The sequence below is a fragment of the Bos grunniens genome, chromosome 8 (genome assembly GCF_055505025.1).
Source record: "Bos grunniens cultivar Pamir isolate PY7600 chromosome 8, Bosgru_T2T1.0, whole genome shotgun sequence".
Lineage (NCBI taxonomy): Eukaryota > Metazoa > Chordata > Mammalia > Artiodactyla > Bovidae > Bos > Bos grunniens.
In genome coordinates, this window is record NC_141172.1 from 14,434,731 (window position 1) to 14,450,018 (window position 15,288).

Here is a 15,288-nt window from a genome sequence, read left to right on the forward strand (position 1 = left end):
GAAAAGAAGCTAGAAGCAATGAATCTGTTACTTAAAAAACAGTGGCATCTTTCCTTTTCCAATATCACTGATCAAAGGGTACAGATTTGAAATACATAAGGCCAAAAGCTTCATAACTTTAATCACTGATAACCTACCTATTCCTACATTCTTGATGCTTGTATTCTTGAGGTTTATGCAGGAAAATGAGTGACTTAGATACAAGGCTTGCAAAATGTACCAAACAGTCATTTAACAAATGCACTGAGCTCATAGAATGCTGAGCATTCCTATGGTTTCGTTGGATACCAGAGGGCTTTGCAACGTGTCCATGGTGGTCATGAAGCACATCCCTGAGATAAAGTTTAAAAAGCATCATATCAACAAGTACAAATCAATGTCTTATGAAATATGTGCCTCAGTGCTAGAGGGATCCTGGGGAAAGCTTTCTTCCAAGCAATAAGATAAACTAAAAGGACAGGAGTAGTATGCATAAAGAAAGACAAAGAAGACCAAAATTCAACTACAGAGCACTTAAGGCCAGACCAAGAAACAAGAAAGTAGGGTCTGTGAATGTTGAATTTCTTCTACTTTATAAAAAATTGATTGGAGACTTGTTTTAGATTCAAATACAACAGTATTTTGTCAATAGGTTCTGTATCTCATGCCCCTATCTAGAACCTCCCTGAACATGATAAAAAATGCATTTAAAAGTTGTAAGTCAACATTATTGAGGTATAAATTATATACGATATAATATACTCATTCAAAATTATTTTTAAAGAATACAAATCTCTCAAAAATAAGAATAACATTTATTTTTAAAAGTGTTTTCAAACTAGTTTCAGTATAAGCAGAGATCCAAAAAACAAAAGATGAGAAAATAGAAGAAAATGGAACCATTTGGAAGCCATTGATTTTAGTAAAATGTCTTTATTTTTTTCCTTAACTTCTAAAGAGCATTTTTAGAAGTATAATCTGTGTCTTTTGTTTCCATATTCCTATTCAGTATCATATCTGAAGGGAGGAAAGTGAAAAGTTTTATATTTTTTTCACTCTAAAAATTGGTCTTGAAAATTCAAGTCAATGTTGTGGAATTAGCATTTCTTATGAACATCTCATGAACTTCTCTTTGAGGAAAATACATGCATTTAATGTGATATATCCTCTTTGAGAAAATAATATTACAAACATCATGTGAAGCAATGTGTTGTGTAACAGTACCTGCACCGAAATCTGTTGACTTGTGACACAGGCCACATAAGATTGTACTGCAACGCCTAATACACACATGCGGGAGGCACTGACCCTGTGCTGGATGCCAGAAATGTCAATGTACTGTCAGAACCTAATTGGTTGGATTTTTTGAATCATCGTGACTCACTCAGTTAGTGGGCTTGAGAGTGACACAGAACCATCACATCCCGTACAAACTGTATACAAGTTGACTGGGTAAGTCAGTCGTTTTGTGTTGTAGCCCTTGGTCTATAATGGTTTGCTCACTGGCAAACTTAATAACCCCTTTGTCTGATCATATAGTGGCTGGTATATAAAATAAAACCAATTATTTTAATTTGGTCTAATGTTGCTGCCTTTCTTGGGTACCAGTATATGTCAGCAAATCAGAATAGAATAAATAGTAAATTTTTTATGGGAAGAATAAGTGTGTTTTCATTGTGTATTTGGGTACCTAACCCCTTAGGTGGCACAACTGAAGTGCTCAGTTAAAATCTGTGGAAAGAATAAGTGGGTTAATGAATGAATTAGAGGTCAATGGTCAGTAGAAAATCTTTTCATTACTTAAAACATACACAGAAAACCTATCCATTCAAAGAAGGGATCAATAACATCATTTATGTATGGTGAGATAAAGCCATTTTAGAAAGCAAATAGTTACGCTGATTTACTTAGTTTCACTCTTGTATAGTAAGTGGCAGAACTAAAGTTTTAGGAATCACATTAGGTCACAGGTGGGTCCTTCCAAACCAACTAGCTTTCAAAGATCCCTCACTTCAAAGTCAGTTTGGTAGCTTGAAGATGATGTTTAATTTCCACTTGCCTGACATTTAGCCTACCTGTATATGACTTCTTCTAATACCCTGATTCTCCCCCAAGAGACAGGAAAGGATTACTACTCATGGAAACAGATCTGTTTTATAAAAGACTTGATTTGATAACTCTTATTAGAGTATCCTCTAAGAAGAAAAGTAAAATAATTTAGAGCATTTGTGTCCAGAAGTTAACTAAAATTTTAGCTTCATCAATACCAGAGCTTGGATCAGTAGCTTTGACAATTTCAACTGTTATGTGTATGTATGGGTATTTATGTTTGATATGAATAGCATCAACATAGCACTTGAATTTTGAATTGCACAATGGTCACTTAATGTCCAGGTACACATGTCTTGATTTTTAAGGACTTACTTTGAAGTGTTGCATTTTATTCTGATGTATGCATTTGACTTTAACCCCTTGCTATCTTGGGCTTCCCTGGTGGCTCAGCCGGTAAAGCGTCTGCCCGCAATGCGGGAGACCTGGGTTCGATTCCTGGGTCGGGAAGATCCCCTGGAAAAGGAAATGGCAATCCACTCCAGCACTCTCGCCTGGAAAAATCCCATGGATGGAGGAGCCTGATAGGCTACAGTCCACAGGGTCGCAAAGAATCAGACATGACCATTCTTGCTGAAATGGCACAAATATAGGAGATCTCACTACTGTGTCTTCTAGTGAAGTTTCCACATGGACTTCTGGGAATATTAGTTGTAGTTCTAATTACAAATCCATAAGGATATATAATTCTGTATCTTGTTAAAGCCAGTCTTTGCACCTGTGTTCATTAATCTGCCACACATAACCATTCACATGAGTCCCCTTACCAGCTTAGAACAACCTCCCAACCATTTCTGCTGCACCATTTAGAAAATAAAGTAATAATAAATGTTTTAGTATATGCATAGCTAAATATGGTTGTGGTAGCTAAAAAAATATCTAGTCATTCTTAAAGCCTACCCTGGGAAGACCAATAAAGAAATCTATCCATTTAGAATCCTTCTAAATTTCTATGGAACACAGTTATTTGTGTGCCAGGTATCCACGCAATCGTACAATCATGAGTTGTTGATTATACATGGAGTTTTATCTCCTTAAATGGAAGCTAAGGATGCTTATGAAGATTAAATACCATATTTACTCATATGAGTATAAATAGTTTAAGCATTAAATGTGTGGTAGATTGCCCCAATATTAGTTATCTAATTACTTTCCTGGTTTCTGGTCGTTCCTTTGTGTACATGTTTGTGTTGGTGACTGTCTGGTGTGGTCTATCTTGATTTGGATCATGAAGGCTGCTGAATTTGAAGCCCCTTATATATGTTCATCAGAGGTGTTCCTCATACACTATCATGCAGACATGTTTTAATTTTTATGTTGGGAATATTGAGGTGGAATGTCGGAACTCACAGATGTAAGTGTCCTTGATCTAGGTCATTATGTGGATTTTCTTCTAGCTGTTGATGAGTTTTGTCCTGTTGAACCTCATTACCAGTTACCCTGAGAATATTATGAATAGAGTCAGAAAAATACTTTTGAGTACTCCAAGTGGTCACCTACATGAAGGAGAAGAGGTATGCACTATAAAATGTGTGAGTTTTAGTATCAATAATATTTATTTACACCGACAGCTTAAATAGATCTATAGTAACATGAAGAGGAACATGCACTCTTGCTAAAACACCTTCTGTAGCACATAAATGTTGGTCTATTGGCTTTAATGTTTATCAGCATCTTGAGAGGCATTTATTGCTCCTCATACACTCCTTTATGATTCCCTTATTGATCAAGTAGTGATGCCTCCTGGACCAAGGACATGGTTCCCTATTTTTCAGTTAGATGAAAAAAATGCCTTGTTTGTTGCAGGTTTGTTTCAAGGAGATGACATGTGGGATTCTGAGAGATGCTGCTGCCCATGACGTGTTGGAATTATCATGATCTACTACCCAGTTTGGATTTCATCCAGTGGTCAAGAGCTTTGCATGGTAGACAGCAAGGGTCGGATTTCTAAAAAGAGTAAACCAGGTAAGATTTGAGGGAGTCATCTGATCATTTATCATTTGTTTAGGCATTTCTAAGGGCTTTAGAGTGCTGCCAAGGTGTATTGAATAATGCGTAACTTCTCTGTTTGCTTTCTAAGTCCACTCAACAGGCTGTTGAAGAATGGTGCTCCCTTGAATTCAGGAGAATGGATATAGTAATGATTGAGTTCTTTTTTCTCAAGAGGAGGGGAGGAGTTAAGATAACGTAAAGCAGACACAAGATACTATGGATGATGGTTTAATGCAATAGCCCCAAATTGCAAGCTAAGGCAGTTTCCTCTTTAAGGAACTACTCTGAACTATAATGGAATAAGCAGTTGTACTTTTTGAAGGTTGAGTAGGGAAAGGGTTGCAGTTTACAGCATATGATCTTACATATATGCTTCAAAGTTATTCCAGTTTAGAAGGTATACCATTATTTTGCCTTTTATTTTTTGAAAGTATTTATCATTCTAAATTCTGTTCATCTAAGTATGATTTGATATGGTAACATAATGACCTAGTCCATTGTGGCTTTTGGAATTTAAAATGTAACACATGCTCTTATTCAACTTGTCTCTGGGACTTATGTCTGTTTCATTCTGGAACCTCTTTTCAGCTATCAGATCTGATCTTTCTCTTTAACATTCTTCCTCCTCTATAACATAATTAAAATTTGTTAGTAACAGTTACTTGGGGCAACTACATTATTCCTATCTTCTGATTTTAAGACTATCAGAGCTCTTATATCAAAGTTTTATGAATCCCAAATCAAGATTTCCTTTAAGTTCAATTATCAAAACAGAAAATATATGTAAAATTTAATCATTTAGAAAACTTGAACTCTTTCAGTTGGAGTGTTTGTTTTTTTAAAATACAGCTTTTTTATTTTCTGAAAATAAAGCAAATGGAACTCAGTTAATAAATTATAGGCTAAGATAATTATTTGGATATAAGAATTTTGATAGTGCTTGAAAATAATTGACTTTCTAAAGTTTAATACATATGTCTTCTCAATCTCCTAGTAACTTGTCTATAAGATGATATCCTGAGAGTCTGAAATTCAAATTAGTCATGGCTTTTGAATTTGTTAGAAATAGTATAGATCACCAAACTCATGGCACAAATCCTTATTTGATGAACTGGGTTAGTGGGTAACTATTTGTCCTGTTTTGTGGCATATTGGGTTAGCCATATTTGGAAGAGTTCTGAAAGTCTGTAAATAAAAGAGACATCAACAAGAAGGATGCATTTGTGGGATAAACCTCAACTAGTTTCATGCTTCATTACATTGTTATCTAGCAAAAAATTACAGCAAGAACACTTCATGATAGGCTTCCATATTCTTAAGCTTGTTAGTCCAAAATAAATTTGATCCTAATTATGTTTATTTCAATATTTTCATTAAAACTGGGTTGTATGTTAAAACATCAGACTTAGAAGAAAGACACAAAGGGGAGGGATGCAATTAAATCTATTTTTAAGGCCAATAATCATGTGTTAATGAAATTATTAAAGAAAGAGCTCTTCTCTATTTGTGAGACAAGTGTTTTTATTCTTTAGAATATTTTTTGAAATAAGTCATCAATATATAGAGAGAAGTGTACAGCAATACTTTTGATCTAAGAATCATAAAGAAACATAACTTCTCTTAGAGAGTCCTTTAAAGTGAGTCCTGTTGATTAGGATATACAGATAATAAATTCCACTGTTCTATATAAAAATGAAAACTTTGGAAGGGGCCTCTGGACATAAAAGATTTGGCAGTGAATTCAAATATTTTCTCAGTTAAAGGTTGACTCTTTTATTTATTTTTTTTAAGTTGTTTTTTTTTTAATTTTATTTTATTTTTAAACTTTGCATAATTGTATTAGTTTTGCCAAATATCAAAATGAATCCGCCACACGTATACATGTGTTCCCCATCCTGAACCCTCCTCCCTCCTCCCTCCCCATACCATCCCTCTGACTCGTCCCAGTGCACTAGCCCCAAGCATCCAGTATCATGCATCGAACCTGGACTGGCATCTCGTTTCATACATGATATTTTACATGTTTCAATGCCATTCTCCCAAATCTTCCCACCCTCTCCCTCTCCCACAGAGTCCATAAGACTATTCTATACATCATTGACTCTTTTGCTGTCTCGTACACAGGGTTATTGTTACCATCTTTCTAAATTCCATATATATGCATTAGTATACTGTATTGGTGTTTTTCCTTCTGGCTTACTTCACTCTGTATAATAGGCTCCAGTTTCATCCACCTCATTAGAACTGATTCAAATGTATTCTTTTTAATGGCTGAGTAATACTCCATTGTGTATATGTACCATAGCTTTCTTATCCATTCATGACTCTTTTAAAATGAACAGAAACTGTATACATTATGGATTTATACTTATATTAGTTTGAAATTTGTTTTTGTTCTCTGTTGTAAGAATGGCAGTTGCATTTTTTTTTTTTTTTTATGGTGATGCATGTCACCTTCTCCATAAAGTTAAAAGAATGTCAAGTCATGAATTCTGTTCTTGGAAGTTTGTAAAAAATCATAAAAATTTGCACTGTTCCTTAGCCTAAAAGGAATTTTTCCTTCTTAAAGCATTTTTAAAGTAAAAGTTTATCTAACCTCAATGTTACATTACTGAATGCTTGTACAGAGAAGCAATATTAAGCTATAAAGACAGGCTATAAAAGGTCAGATTTTGCAAAGCACTTCTGATAATAGGATGCCCCCTGTAATGGAATTTGTAGTCTCCAAGGTGGTTCATGGAAAGCATTTAAGTCCTACCTGTGTAGGCAGTGTCTCCTTTACCCTCTGCAGAGAGTGTGGACATTCTCACCTGTGCCACCATTCTTATTCTGAGGTCTTCTGAAAATAAAATTTTAAGAATTCAGGGCGGCCGCTGTTTCCATCATGAAAAGCCTCATATGAATGTTACATATTTTTTGCTACAAGTTTACTTACCCTCCGAGCATGTTTTGAGTGTCAAATGAAAGCATTAGGCACTCAGTCATGTCTGAATCTTTTCAACCCCATTAACTGTAGCCCACCAGGGTCCTCTGTCCATGGAATTCTCCAGGCAAGAATACTAGAGTGGGTAGCCATTCCCTCCTCCAGGGGATCATTCCAGCCCAGGGATTGAACCCAGGTCTCCCTCATTACAGTCTGAGCCACCTGGAAGCCCTTTGAACCTCAATCACACGTAAAACAGTATGAGGCCAGAAACAAATCAGTGATCCTCCCAGCCCTGTCCTCAAATAGTTCACACAGAGTAAAACAGACACTAAATGGCTCACTCCAGGCAAAAGGAACTAAAAAGTTTAATGGTGCATTTCAAGCAAAATTCTCTAGAAACTGAAATGAAGGATTGTTTAAAACTGATAGGAGTATTAAAAGGTCTTCAAGGCTTAAGAGATACTTCAGCTGCACAGTTGAAAAGTGAGGAGAATTTTAATTGATAGGAAATGTGTATGAAGGCATTCTAGGGGCAACTGTGGCAAAGTCACCATGGTGTAAAAATCAATGTTATGCTTGGAGAATGGAAGTTGGATACCGGAGGACAGGGATGAATCAAAACAGAGGTGGGACATACAGTTTGGGGCTGGACTGTAGTGTTTTGAATGCATGGTTATCTTGGATAAAAATATGAAAGTAATGTATAATGCAATCTATAAGAAAAGAATTCTGATAGAGTGTAGGGGAACAAGCAGGGAAAGTATGTGCAGAGAAAAGAGATAAACTGAAACCATTGAGCTCCCTGAGTGCAGAAAGTTGTGGTTTCAAGTCTGCTGTATCACCAGAGCCGTTCCTGCCGTTCATTGATTCTGTTAGTCTCTATTAAATGCTGACTAAATGAACGCCTCTCGCTGATAATCCATAAACCTCTAACTTTGCAATTTTTCCTCCTTTAAAAATGGTATGAGAACTCTTCATAAAAGGATGAAAAGAATTTAACTTACATGGTTTTCATCACATGCAAGAGTACACACACACTCTCTCTCTCTCCACTCCCCGCAATATGCGCTTGAAATTAAACCTCAGATCCTGTTCCTGAAATTTATGCTTCAATTAAAATGGGGGCAGCTGCTTCCCTCTTTTATTTCCCTTTTGAGACTTTTATCTCTCAGGCTTTATCCTTCCCTTCCTCGTTTTATCATCATATCCATCACTGTTTCACTCCTTGGGAACACAGCATGCATGGCAGGCACATTTTTATGGCTAGAAAGCAAACCTAACCTACTTGGCCCAGACTGCTTACTTAAACCTAATTAAGTAATTCTGCTGAAAGTCTCACGTCCTTTCCATCACAGGGCACCTTTGGTCAAAATAATAGGGGACACTTTAAAGCCATGGAAAATAACTGGGGAAGGGAGCCTGAAGAAGACACAAAGTGAGTGAAAATAAGCTGCAGCCCAACAGTCTTTGACACAACCCTTTAATGAGCCTGGGTGCATTAACACCTCTGCTGTAGGAAACCCCTAACTCATAGCATCACTTTCAGGCCAATTATTTTACATAACATTACCGTTGTTATACAGCTCCCCAATCATACACCAAATTCAGTGCATTTTGTATGACTGAATTATCTATCTTTCAAAGAAGTTCTCTTATGGTCTGGGGGAAAAAAACAAGAATGTCTTTCCAAATATGCCTACTTAATGAGGCATATGATTCACTAAGACGTTATATTCTTGTTACTAGGGTCTTTGTCTTTTTTCTATAGGATCTTATTTCCAGAGCCACATACTAATTCAATAAACTTATCTGCTGAGTGAATGACCGAATATCAAAACTTGGACTTCAAATCAAATTCATTACTTCAGTGTCTTTACGAGTTGGAAATCTCTCTCTCTTGTTAGTGGGACCATTGGTATTTGAGGTTTTTGTCCACTGTTACATCAAGGGCATCTTAGTGTTTCATGTTTTTAATACTGCCATTATTTAGTAACAGATCTTTTTCAATCACACAATGACATATAATAGTAACCAAGGTCTAGGGGTTTGGAAGATTTAGTCTGACAGTAAGAAGCAAGAAAAAAAGAGAAAAACATTTACTAAATATCTCATTGCCTTTATAAATGAAGTATGGTTCTCTTTTACAAACTATCACAGACTTTGCATTTTTATTTTTATGGATTTCAAATGGTAGGGAGAAAGAAGTAAGCTCTTTCTGTGCTCTTGGGTGTGGACTTCTCTGGGTAGAAATCACTGAAAAACTGCCATGCTAGCAAGCTACCCTCTTCTACTTTGAGGAGGCAGATTATAGCTAATTGTGTCTGTAAATATTCTATCATATTTATCGGCATTGGCTTTAATTAAGAGCTGGGTTTGAATCTGAACTCTGACACTTAACAGTTATATCATCCTCGACAGGTTATTTGTTATCTCAGAACTTTGATTTCCAATAGGAAGCATAAAGTTATCAGTAGGGGTTCCATGGGCTATCATGAGGATTAAATGAGATCATGCTCTAAGACACTCAGCAGAATATTTGATACATTGTAAATATGCTAATAATGCTATAGCTCTAATTGAGGATACTCCCACATGGCGCTAGTGATAAAGAACCCGCTTGCCAACTCTGGAGATGAAAGAGACAAGGCTTCGATCCCTGGGTTGGGACGATCCCCTCGAGGAGGGCATGGCAACTCACTCCAGTATTCTTGCCTGGAGAATCCCATGGACAGAGGAGCCTGTCGGGCTGTAGTCCATAGGGTTGCACAGAGTTGGACACAACTGAAGTGACTTAGCACATAATGTTCTAATTATTTTATCACTATTGTTCTAATTATTATTATTATTTGCAATCTATATGTGTAGCAGTTCTGTCTAGAAATCCACTTGTTTTCAGCAAAATGTCAGAATATTTTACCCACTCTTCCCAGAAGTAAATGAGATGTAAAGGTACTTAGCAGAATACCTGATACCTATAAGCACTCAGTACGTATCGTGGTGGTGGTGGTCATTATTATTTATTTATATATGCATTTCTCTTCCTTAGGCTTTTTGAAGAGATCTAGGTCTAATTATAGTAACAAGGTCCTTCTTAGAAGGTCTATGAGTATCGTTCGTGTTTGAGATAAAATCCTGTTTATCACTCTGTTATTGGTCATTTTGTAATCATGTTGCTGATATTGAAGTAAATATCATTTTCTTTTTAACCAAAGATCACCAAAGTGATTTTCCATACCAAATTATAGTCTTTACAATTTAAAAAAAAAAAGCACATTGAAAATGAGGACACTGTCTACTCCCAACGGATAAAAACATCCACAGATGCTAAATGTCCTTTGGGCTTCCCTGGTGACTCAGACGGTAAAGAATCTGCCTGCAATTCAGAAGACCTGGGTTCCATCCCTGGATCAGGAAGATACTGTGGAGAAAGAAATGGAAACCCACTCCAGTATTCTTGCCTGGAGAATTCCATGGACAGAGGAGCCTGATGGGCTACAGTCCATGGGGTTACAAAGAGTCAAACATGACTGATAAACTAACACACACAAAGTCCTTTGTATAAAGTGGTGTAGTACAGTGAAATGTCACCCACTACTGATTGGATCCATATCCAGTGGAATATGGATCCAATTGGAAGTAGTGGAAGGCCTATTGTATCCTACAATAGCAAACTGATCATCCTTATCTGTTGACATGATTCTCTATTTGGGAATACTTCTTTAATACACACTCATAGAGACTGTCTTTAGAGGACCCTGCCATTAACCAAGTGGTATATGTAATTATGCCTTTAACCTCTACTTTATTACATGAGTTTTATAAGAGAGACAGCCATGAATTTTGAAATGAAAATTTAGAATTAAAACTACATTTTATACAGTACAATAATACTTCAAAGCTTAATTATCAAGATTACAACCAGACTAGGTGATTAGTGGGGATAAATGCTAGGCAATTTCATGAATTTCTGGTCAGTGCTTTGTAGGCCGTTGGTTTTGAGTGGCCCTGGCCATGTCAGTAAAAGGCAGAATCCAGATCATCAGCTGAGGCATGAAGGAAGACAGTGTAGATGAGAAAGCAGCAGTGGGATGTGGAAAAGGAATCAACCAAGGGCAAATAAAACCAGGCTTTGGCAGAAGGGCCTTTTAAGATTGGATGGTGGGTGTCGGCAGCAAGCCAGGACTGGAGGGCAGCTCATTTTCCATCAGCAGCTCTCTGTTGCCCTCAGAGAGGCACAGAGGAAGTCCATGGTGGAAAGAGAAGGAATTTAGGGAGGCACTGTGGTGACGGAAGTAGCAATGAAGTGATGGACTGCGGAGTTAACTGGCAGGTTGAGGGGAGTCCTGCCAGGAGTTAACAGCTTGACAAAATGACAAGGGTTTGGACTGAGTGGTAGGAAATCCCTGAGTGTTGGGGGGGGGGATCATTTCATTAGAAAGGATTTATTCATCCTGAGTATAAGATTTAGCATGAAATTAAGATGCTGCTGGAGACAATCTTTACAAAGTCCCTTCTGCAGAAGTGGGAACGGAAGGATAACCAAGACTCAGATATATCATGTCTCATCCTGTTGAATCTGGCAGTGACAATGGCTATGAAATAATGACAACCACCCTAAGTTGAATGTTTAGATCAATACAGGTAATTCATATCAGTAACCCTGCAGTGTAGACAAAATTACATGTATATTCAAGACAAAAAAACTGAGACTTAGGAAGGTTAGTAATTTACCCAAGCTCACACAGCTAATGTGTGTCAGGGTGAGTTTTTCTTCCAAGATCTCCTCTTTATAAACATGAGTGAGTTTTCCATTATATTATTATCCTAATTTTCAATTCTTTAACACTCCAATCCCTGTGCCTTTATACATAGGTGCGAATTTGCTCTAGTGTATAAGAAATTTTTATAACATTGTCTAATTTCCTTCTTGTTACATGTGTGTGTATTTTGCTTGTCCATGAATTTGAAAGTGATCTGAGAGGTAGAACCCATAGTGTTTCATTTTACAGAGGGCCTGTTACTACTGGTGCTATGACAGGCCCTGATTCTGAACGAATATTTGCTGATGATAATGTCAATAACAAACTGCCCCTTTTCAACAAAGGTGAATATACGTACACACTTCATATATATTTCTTGGCATAGATGTTGTATATATAAAGCCGTATACCTATAACTTATTGAATGACTAGATTAAAATCATTTGAATAATATTCGTTTCATCTATATAAGATTTTCTTTCCCATAACAGAGCATTTACATGGATTGATTTAAATGGATTGTTTTCTAACATGTATTCTATGGAAAACTGGCCTGGAGGTGTGTGTTCCTTGTGTGAAGAGTTTTGTAGCCAAAGGCATTTGCAGGCGTCTTATTTGTGATAAGACCTGGCTCGAAGAGAAAGAGTTTAGGTTTGCCTACCACGTGGGCCACATTTTTCCTTGAATGCAGGATTATTGATACGCAGAGGAAAGTGAATGGTTTTGAGCCACCTTTCCCCCAGATGCCATTTCTGGCGTTAGGAACACAGACCTTGGACAGATGAATGCTCATTCTCCATCTTTTTCTCTTCCTCTTTTTTCTCTTCTTTTCCTCTTCCTTTTTTCCCCTTTCCTCTCTCCTTCCACTTTCTCTTTCTTTTCCTTTCTCCTCTTCTCCTCCTCCACTCCTCACATTCTCATATTCACTTCTCTCCTCTCTATCCCCCTTGCCTAAAGAACATGCTAACATTTCTTTCTTTGGGTTTCTTCACATTTCAATTAAAGCAGATCATTATGTCCAGTAGCATCCCTTCTCTAGATATGTTGTGTGTGCGTGGGTGTTAGTCACTCAGTCGTGTCTGACTCTATGTGACCTCCTGGACTATATAGCCCACCAGACTTCTCTGACCTTGGGATTCTCCAGGCAAGAATACTGGAGTGGTGTGCCATGCCGTCCTTCAGGATATCTTCCCAACCCGGGGATCGAACCTGGGTCTCCTGCATTGCAGGTGGACTCTACCATCTGAGCCCAAGGGAAGCCTAGATATGTTACTCCCATCATTGAAGTTATCATTTTTTTTCATCTGTTCAAGCAAAACCTGGACATGTTCTCCCTCTCCTTGCTAATGATAAGAGAGACATTATAATTTTAAGGCAACTCCTATAGACAGAGTGCTTTTTACCGGGAAATTACTTTTTCTAGGGTAACCTCACTTTCACACTCTTGGTAGTAGATAGAATTCCAGGCACAGGCTATATTTTACACATTCAAAATGCAGCCTAATTATGAAGCCAAAGGCAATTATTGTCATACTCCATTATTAGCACCATCAGTAGGAGATTTTTGCTAGTCTTTTCTGCAGGGGCACTAGGCCTGGTGAAGCAGTCTCAATTTCAGTCGCTTTCCTTTCCACATATGTTACAGACTGTCTCTACCCAATTTCTTTAAATGTCATGGCTTAATGGCTTACAGCCTCAACTTCCGTTAGTATCTTGTAATACTCTATAATGGAGAATAATCTGAAAACTTATATATATATACCATATATATGGGCTTCCCTGGTAGCTCAGATGGTAAAGAATCTGCCTGCAATGCAGGAGACCCAGGTTTGATCCCTGGGTCAGGAAGATCCCCTGGAGAAAGAAATGGCAACCCACTCCCGCATTCTTGCCTGGAGAATCCCATAAACAGAGGAGCCTGGCAGGCTAAAGTCCATGGGGTTGCAAAGAGTCAGACTTGACTGAACGACTGAAAAACAATAACATATAAGTTTTTAGATTATTTTCCATTATAGGTTATACAGATATATATAACTGAATCACTTTGCTATACATCTGAAACTAAATGCAGTGTTGTAAATCTCAACTCTTAAATGTTAGCTTTGTCTTCAAGGAGTTTATGATGCCAGTGACAAGCAGAGCAGATATGCAGTATTATCAGGAAAGGAAAAAAGCCAGTGCTCTTAAGTGTCAGGCAAGAACTTGGGTGGATGAGAAGAACTGCAGAGATTCAGAGGAAGAAAGTCATGGTGGACCTGAAACCTCGGGGAAGTTTCATGAAGGAGATGAACCAGAGCTGAGCCTCAGAGAAAGAGTAGGAATTCTCTTACTAAAAGCAAAGCTGAAGCTGAAGTTCCAGTACTTTGGAAGACCCTGATGCTGGGAAAGATTGAGGGCAAGATGAAAAGGGGGTGACAGAAAATGAGATGATTGGATGACATCACGGACTCAATGGACATGAGTTTGAGCAAACTCAGGGAGATAGTGAAGGTCAGAGAAACCTAGTGTGCTGTAGTTCGTGGAGTCTGAACAGAAACAACAGCAAAAGCAGGGACTTCCCTGGCAGCCCAGTGGTTAAGGCTCTGTGCTTCTAATGCAAGGGGTGTGGGTTCAATCTCTGGCCAAGAAACTAAGATCCCACATGTGGTGAGGTCAAAAATAGATAAATAAATAAAGATGCACATGATTTGTGTTGGCCAGATGAGAAGGGGGCATCTAAGCAATAAAGTGTAGGTAGTTCACCAACTAAAAATCTCTCTGGTATTTGGCCTCCTTAAAAAAAAAAAAAGCAAAAGCAAGCATCAACGTGTTTTTCCCATACCCTTTATCATATACTGGGAAGTTCTCTGTGATCAGACTTCTTATCTTGCAAGATTCACACTTTGTATGCATCACACTTCCTTCCTTATTTGACCTCACAGCTGAGCACACTATTTTTCATCCCCTATTGTGTATAACTCCTAAAACATACTTCTATGACACCTGTTTCTCTCACTAGAATGTAAGTTCTGTAAGGCAGAGACCAGGTCTTATTCATCATCTTTGTTTTCTCAGAATGTCTTTATCTCACAGAGGTGACATGTAGGCATGAACATATGCCTTTTCTTATCAGTTATGTCAGGACTTACTCACTTAATGCTTTGTCAGTTTTGAAGACTGGAAATCACATTCCAGACTCCCCTTTGCTTTTATTTTGTTGAAATGCCATCATGGCATGGTCAAAAAGAACAGCGAGTTCTAGAATATCTAGTAAAAATGATGGGGGCTGACAAATATTATGTAAATTATTGGGATTGAAAACAAAAATCCTACCTCCAGCACTGGAAATATTACAGATGGTATTGAAATGTGACTCGAAAATGTGATTTCATAAGAGTGATGGTATTTACATGAACAATTCAAAGGAGATGGAAAACTAATTTTGATAGAAAAGTTTTAAGAGTTTAAATGGTTTTTATGATTCTACTTTATTGGAATTCACCTAGGCTCTAAAGCTCAGTAACCTTCCCTCTGTCTATCGTA

At 37.5% G+C, this 15,288-nt stretch overlaps 1 protein-coding gene across 8 annotated transcripts in view; it reads left to right on the forward strand.

The window, feature by feature from the left end:
• The window catches only part of LINGO2 (leucine rich repeat and Ig domain containing 2), a 1,446,432-nt gene that overhangs the window by 1,071,571 nt on the left and 359,573 nt on the right, over window positions 1-15,288 (forward strand). For 7 of the 8 annotated variants that reach the window (XR_015169452.1, XM_086414891.1, XM_086414893.1 and 4 more), the window contains one exon: window positions 3,895-4,053. The gene's annotated coding sequence lies outside the window, so the exon portion shown is untranslated. Of the gene's footprint in view, window positions 1-3,894; window positions 4,054-4,168; window positions 5,573-15,288 lie in introns of those variants that run through there. The other variant, XR_015169451.1, reaches the window with a different exon arrangement.